General features: G+C 38.3%; 1 pseudogene; it reads right to left on the bottom strand.

Annotated features, from left to right (window-relative positions):
• Positions 1-3,827: 3,827 nt before the first annotated feature.
• On the bottom strand, positions 3,828-4,750 carry LOC133054794 (vomeronasal type-1 receptor 4-like; annotated as a pseudogene).
• Positions 4,751-8,069: the final 3,319 nt, after the last annotated feature.

The raw sequence follows: 8,069 nt of genomic DNA, 5'->3' as shown, positions 1-8,069 counted from the left end.
TCATTTGTTGCATGTAAAAAAAGCTAATACCTTCATATTGAGGTATTATGTGCCCTTGAGCATCAGGATTTCTTAAAACTGGAAAGGCAGAGAAAACATCAGGTTCAGAGACTTGTGATTGCAAAGCCAGTAATTTAGAGAGATTCTGTCATGGAGGAGAGTGAGTACGTACTGATTTTTTGCAAATATGAGTCTGTACTAAGGACTTATCATTATTATTTTAAAAAGGACTGCCAGTTTTCATGTCAAAAAGTGTCTCAGGAGAGTCATTGTTAGAATCATTAGGTTCTAGAGAAGGAGAGACTTTTGGATTTGTGCCTGCTGGCAGAGGAGGAGCATTCAGAGCAGCCGGGGCAGGGCTTGTAGGAAAATTCTGTAATATTTTATGTTGTTCTAATTGGGCCTTTTGTAAAGTTTTATCATTTAATTTATATTCATGTAACAAGTGTTCTGTCTGTTGTCAAATATTAGGAGGGCTAGAAGTTACCTTGAAATGGCAGAATTACAGCTTCAATGAGAGCCCATGGGGCCAGAAATCGATTGGAATATTTTTTTCTCCATTTGGTGGCTCATTCAACATTTTCTTTGACCCGGTACCAAATTTCTGCATCAAAACTGTCTTTATCAGGGAACCAAGGATTACAATTAACCACTGTTTTAAAGGCAAGCTTCTATTTGTTGGTGCAAAACCAAATGTCCCTGAGCTTTAAACAAATGGTGAAGTAAAGTAGAGAGATCATGGGGCTTTCCAGCCGTTTGAAGTTAAGTAGAGAAATGAGGGGGCTTTTTAGCCATTTGACCCATGTCTTAGTACTTACTGACCTCAATAGGCCCTGAGTCACTTCGTCTGAAATGCCACGTATACCACAGTCCCTGTTCTCGGTGCAACATGTTGGGATCCATTACTGGATAGAGAGCGAGAGAGAAAAGGCACGGGGACCTAAGCTCTGATGGAGCAAAGGTGCTTTAATGATCTTTTTGTGAGTATATGTAGGCTGTTGTACAAAGAATTTCTTTCAACAATGATAAAGTTCAGAAAATTAAAAGTATAGCAACCATTACCAAGGGAACAAGGGATTAACGATGGTCATAAGGTCAAGAGAGAATCCATATCTCAAGAAAGAGGATTAAGACAAAGCAGTTTTCTCATAAAGAGACTGTTTACTGAAGGAGACCCAAGCCTGTCTCACACACTGACCCCAGCACTGGGAGCGGCTTGCTGTTCCACTGATAAGGAACAGAGGATTTATAAGAAATAGCACATAGGAACCCTCCTGTTAAACATCCCCTGACAGACAGGGAGGCCTGATGTACTGCAGTTCATGGGGTTGCAAAGAGTCGGACACGATGAGTGACTGAACTGAACTGAACTTAATCAAATACCTCCCAGAAAACAATGTCCAGGACTTGAGGGCATCACATGTGATCCTATGAAACATTTTTTAAAATAACATCTATCTTTCTTAAACTATTCCAAAAAGTTGAAGAGGAGGGGGACACTCTTAAATATTTTCTATCAGGCTATCTCTACGCTGAAATCAGTATTATAATGAAACACTACAGAAAATTACAGATCATTTTCTTGATGAATATGGTTGAAAAAAGTTTTCAAGAAAATGTTAGCAGACAGAATTCAACAATCTATAAAAGGTATCATAAGTGATTATCATGTAGCATTCTTCCAGAGATGCAAGGATGGTTAAAAATCCGTAAATCAGTCCACGTGATACACCACATTAAAAAAAGGAAGAGAAACACAAGATTCTGTCAACAGACGTAGAAAAAGCATTGACAAAATCGAACATCCATTCATGGTAAATACTCTCAGAAAAATGGACATAGAGAAAATACTCTCAAAATTAAAAGGCCATTTATGACAAACCCACAGAGGTGGACATCTGAAAGCTTTTTCCTCTAAAATCAGGAGCAAGGGAAGGATGCTCACTCTTGCCACTCTGGTTTAACAGTGTGGAGGTCCTAGCCACAGCATTTGGACAAAAATATAATAAGAGATCTCCAGCACCTAAGAGAAGAAGTAACACTGTCACTACTATAGAGAAATGATACTTTATATAGAAAACCCTAATATCTCCGCCAGAAAACTAACTAATGAAAACAGTACACACACACACACACACACACACACACACACACACACACACACACACACACACACAATGGAATATTCCTCACCCCTTAAGGATAAAATTTTGCTGCTTCTAACATAGATGGACCTGGATATCATTCTGTTTAGTGAATTAAGTCAGACAGAGAAAAACAAATACTGTATATTATCACTTGACTTATGGAATCTAAAACTAGTACAAAAGGATGTAAATAATGATGTAGAAAAAGACTCTCACACATAGAGAATAAACCAGTGTTTACCAGTGGGGAGAGAAAGTGGGAAGGGGCAAGACAGAGTAAAGATTCAGAAGTACACACTACTATGTATAAAATAAATAAACTACAAGGACATACTTACAGCACAGGAAATATAGCCAGTAGCTCATAATAGCTTAAAACAAAGTATAACCTATATATTGAACCACAATGTTGTACCTCTGCCACTCCCATAATACAGTAAATCAACTATAATTCAATGAAAAATTTAACATAAAAGAAGAGTTCTGCATTGTGATATGTGGTTGTGATGGCAGTCATATTACAATATTTACATGTAACAAATTACCAAATCTTATACTTTAAATTTACACAATGTTATATGTCAAATATATTTCAGTTTGAAAAATCTTCTGAAATATAGTTTTCTTTCAGCATTATTTTTTATTGTACTTCACTTCAAACTGCTCATTTCTACAAGAAAATATTTTAATGTGCTAATCTCCCTGCAAGACTCTTTCTAATAAATACTGCCATCTCTCTTAATATTTAAATCAGTTCTAATGAGGTGGATGAAACTGAAGCCCATTATACAGAGTGAAGTAAGCCAGAAAGAAAAACACCAAAAAGTATACAAAGGCATATATATGGAATTTAGACAGGTGGTGATGATAACTCTATATGCAAGACAGAAAAAGAGACACAGATGTATAAAACAGACTTTTCGTCTCTGTGGGAGAAGGCGAGGGTGGGATGATCTGAGAGAATAGCATTCAAACATGTACAGTATCAACTGTGAAACAGATTGCCAGTCCAGTTTTGATGCATGAGACAAGTGCTCAGGGCTGGTGCCCTAGGATGACCCTAGGAGCGAGGTGGGATGGAGGTGGGAGGGGGGTTCAGGATGAGGAACACATGCAAATCCATGACTGATTCATATGAATGTATGGCAAAAACCACTACAATATTGTAAAGTAATTAGTCTCCAACTGATATAAATGAAGGAAAAAGAAAAAATATGTTAACTATAAACTTGTAACTGGCTTCCAAACACTTACCTAATTTTACCTTCGAGTGCTAACCAGGGTATTCTTTACTCTGTACGGACATCAATTTGTTCAATTTTATTTCTGACTGCTGTACACATTGATCCATTTTCATGTATACTTGAATCTATAATTCCATACCTACTTCATTTCTGGGAAATTTGTTTGGTTAGACTAAAAGTAACGTATTTGGACACTTCATAATATGTAGATTATTTCAAGGCCTGTTGTTTGTTGCATAAACATGAACTCCTTTTCTACAAGAAAACTTCACTGATATATTCATATTTCATGACAATATATTTCAGTTGGTCTTTATATTAAAGAAGATACTTGGCAAGTCTGGTATAATATTATCTAGAGATTAAAATTGTAATATTAGGATTCTGAGGGAAAATAAATGAACTGGCAACTGATCATTATAGAAATAAATAAAATTCACAATTTTCTCATAATAGTAGAGGACTTTGCAATTCTTATCCCAGCAAAATAGAGCTCATGGCTCATGAGCAGAAAGGGGCTGACAGTTGAGAAACATGCTGCAATGATTATAGTGATGTCCACAAGGAACTGGCTGGGCTGATCAAAAAGAGCCAAAAGTACTTGACAGGTGGAGGAAAGAATATAAAATAGACAAAGGTGCTCCCGAGGAGAAGGATGGATTAAGTAACTCTGGACTCAGGGGAGGACCTGGAGGAGGCATCAGTCCTACGAATGTGCTGGACCTGCTGCTTATGTCTGTACAGGATGAGAACCATGGAGCTGCTGGCCCAGAGCATGAGTCCAAACATAAAACATCAAGGAATAATAGCAAAACTGCAGACAAGGCGTCTTCAGTTTTGTCAGTAACAATAGAAGAACAGTAGCCAAAATCTTTCCTCTGTGATGTTTTTGTCACTCCATTTGCCAGTCATATGGAAAGGAAAAATGACATTTACCAGCATTTGCAGGATCCAACACAGGAAAATAGAGAGAACCACGTATTTGGGAGCTGTTACTTTCAATGCTGCCCACCTGGAGTTCCAGGGACTGATCGTGATCACCTGAAAGACACTCAGGAGGCAGATGCTACCGATGGGCACTCCCCTCCCCACTCTGTGCAGAAAGAAGAGAAGTTTGCACCCAACATCCCTGCGGATATGCTTCCACTCAAAGACTGCCATTGTCTGGGGGACCCCTTTAGAGAGGAGGACCAAGGAGTTGGCCACAATCAGGTGCTAAAGGATCAAATCTGTGGACCGTAACCTGTAACCCATGAAGTGAAGGATGATATAACTGCAAGGGAGTGAGAAATTCCCCAGGATTCCAACCACGGTCTGGGTTAAGATGATCATGCCTATCATGAAAAAGCTGCTGGCCATCCTTTCAGTTCACAGTCAGTGGTGCTTTTGAGTTAGAATATCCTGCGTGGGAATATGAGGCATGGGTTACATGCATCGTGTCAACTGAAATCCAATATTCTTCACTTAACAATAGTTCCACTTGGAAATATTTGCTTCTTGTGTTTCTGTTACCAGCAGCCTTTAAAGGGTTTCATGTATAACATTTAAAGAGAACTAACACGTAAAATTAATCACTGAAGATACTCATGTGATCACTTCTTTATTCTTCACAAATTTATCAGGAAGGATCTAAAGGGACCTTAGTTATAGAGATGAGTGTAACCTACCCCCAGACAGGTTAAATCTTTGTCAAATCTGCTTCTTAGTGCACAGTGAGGACTATATCCCATTGGGCTACTCAGGACAGTGGTTTGGGGAACCTCCCAGGTGCTTAAATCATTAAGGCCCTGCCTTCCACTGCAGAGGGTCTAGTTCAATCCCTGGTCCAGGATCTAAGATCTCATGAACTTTGATGAACAGCCAAAATCAAGAAAAGAGACTACACTGATCACCAGCCATGCCAAACAACTAGTTAGTTGCAGGCATATAATAAACCAGATCTATATTGGATTTTGATTTCACAGCTTTTCTGTTTATAGACCTGTGGTATTTTTAATTTTCAATTAACATGATTCCATTTATTTGTAAAGCTTTATTCTATAGTACCATGTATTATGAATTAAGTCTGAGCATCTTAACACATGAACATCTCTGCTGGCAGTAGACTACAGCAGGAGCCTGCCTCAGGACAAGGCAATGTCAGGAAGATGAGAATACTTCACTGTGAGGATGGCAACAGAAAGACTCTTTAGTTCCCATGACAGAAACACAACTAAAATAACATGTATTATAGAAATATTTGAATAATCACATGTAGGCAATAAACCTTAGGGCATAAAACACTAACATGTGATAAAACAGTTTAAGACAAAACAAAATTCTTATTGTCCAATCATACACTGAATCAGCATGTTATTGTCTGAGCCCAGCGAATATATTAGCAATGAATTAATATTTGCTGGTGACATTAACATACAAGACACAGAGGTAAAATTTGGCACTTGCAAAGCACGGATTCTTGTGTCTCTCATAAACTGACATACTAGATTTGTTAGAATGTCAACAAATTGGTGTTGGTGTCAGTTTCTGATGTGATCACTTACCCAGAATCTTGATCTACCTTTCTCTCACAGACTCCGCCGCTCAGATGAAAATACAACGAACATATCTTCCAGGTGCCAGGACAAGGGATCGGTGGGATGGTCATTATACCCAGTATGTGTGTGGGAGGGAGGCAGCCAGATTCTGATAAATGGGTTTGAGATGCTGTCCTCCCCTCCCCTCCCATCAAAACTGATAAGGAAGCTGTGGTACATATACACCATGGAATATTACTAAGCCATTAAGAAGAATTCATTTGAATCAGTCTTAATGAGATGGATGAACCTGGAGCCCATTATACAGAGTGAAGTAAGCCAGAAAGATAAAGAACATTACATCATACTAACACATATATATGGAATTTAGAAAGATGATAATGATAATCCTATATGCAAAACAGAAAAAGAGACACAGATGTACAGAACAGAATTTTGGACTCTGTGGGAGAAGGTGAGGGTGGGATGTTTTGAGAGAACAGCATGTATATTATCTATAGTGAAACAGATCATCAGCCCAGGTTGGATGCATGAGACAAGTGCTCAGGCCTGGTGCACTGGGAAGACCCAGATGAATTGGGTGGAGAGGGAGATGGGAGGAGGGATCGGGATGGGGAATATATGTAAATCCATGGCTGATTCATGTCAATGTATGACAAAACCAACTACAATATTGTAAAGTAATTAGCCTCCAACTAATAAAAATAAATGAAAAAAAATTAAAAAAAAAAACTGCAATTATCATTTCACATGCAGCAGTCATGGGAGTGCAGGCTTGGGAGCTGAGAACATTTCTGGAAACTTTTCTCTCAGTTGTTAATTACTGGAAACAATTACAAGTTTCTAGTTAGCAGCCTGAGGAGAAAACTGGCTGTACTTGACAGGCAATTTCTTTTCCATGATTCCTGAAGGTGATGGTCTCACGAGGAAGAAATTCTGAAATCACACACATTAGGGACTGACACAAACCATGTGCATCCCTCTGGATTCTTCACTTCCCTGAGATAAGTCTCTGCCCTAATACTAGGACTTTCCTCACCTTCAACCATTGAATGGACCCGTCAATGAAAGTATTGGTAAAGAAATGGAATGAGACAAAATACCTGGGAAGTATATTCGAAGAGACAAAAGGAAAAGGAGGAACATCATCAAGAACTTATGATAGGAACCACTGGCACAACTTATATCAATTTAGACTCATTTTCATAATTCAATGCCACTTATTATCGAAATTTTGTAGGAAATAAACTTTATTATTATTGAACCCTGTGATTGGAATCGGGTCCAGAACAAATATAGAAAAAAGAGTGAGGGTTTCAAAATAGCTATAAAATAAAAGCACATAGATCTGACGGCTCAATTATGTTATCAAGTACTTAATTCAGGAGCATCCTGGAGAGGAAACAATATGCCACTAAAACCAGTGCATCAGTGCAAAATTAAGAGAAAATCTGAAATGCAAGTAGGAGGCTTCACAAAAAGCAAACACACTGAGAACTTAATCATGTACTTCTAGCCTCCAGAACTGTGAAAAACTGGGGAAAATATCTATGTTTAAACCTCCCAGGCTGTTGTATTTTATGAAGGCAAACCTAAATGTAATACAAACTGTAAGAGGCTGTCCATTTGATCCTTGGACTTCCAAGGGTGATCTTGCAACTTATGTCAGAGAAAGTGTTGCCTATGTTCTCTTCTAGGAGTTTTATGGTTTCATGTCTTCTATTTAACACTTGGAGCCATGTTGAGTTTACTTTTGTGTATGGCTTGAGGGCGTGATGTGACTTCATGGATTTACACGAGGCTCTCTGCCTACTAGAGAAAAGTGGAGAAATAACTCAAGAAAGAACGAAGAGAAGGTGCCAAATTAAACAATGCCCAGTTGTGGATATGACTGGTGATGGAAGTAAAGTCTGATGCAAAGAAAAATATTGCATAGGAACATGGAATGTTAGATTCATGAACCAAGGGACATTGGAAGTGGTCAAATAGGAGAAGTGGGGAGTGAACATTGACATTTTAAGAATCAGTGAACTGAAATGGGCTGGAACAGGCGAATTTAATTCAGATGACAATAATATGTACTACTATGTGCAGGAATTCATTAGAAGAAATGGAGGAACCCTCATAGTTAACAAAAGATT

Source organism: Dama dama, chromosome 4, assembly GCF_033118175.1.
Source record: "Dama dama isolate Ldn47 chromosome 4, ASM3311817v1, whole genome shotgun sequence".
NCBI classification, from domain to species: Eukaryota; Metazoa; Chordata; class Mammalia; order Artiodactyla; family Cervidae; genus Dama; species Dama dama.
The sequence above is the reverse complement of the archived record's forward strand: the minus strand, read 5'-3'. Positions and strand labels throughout refer to the sequence as shown.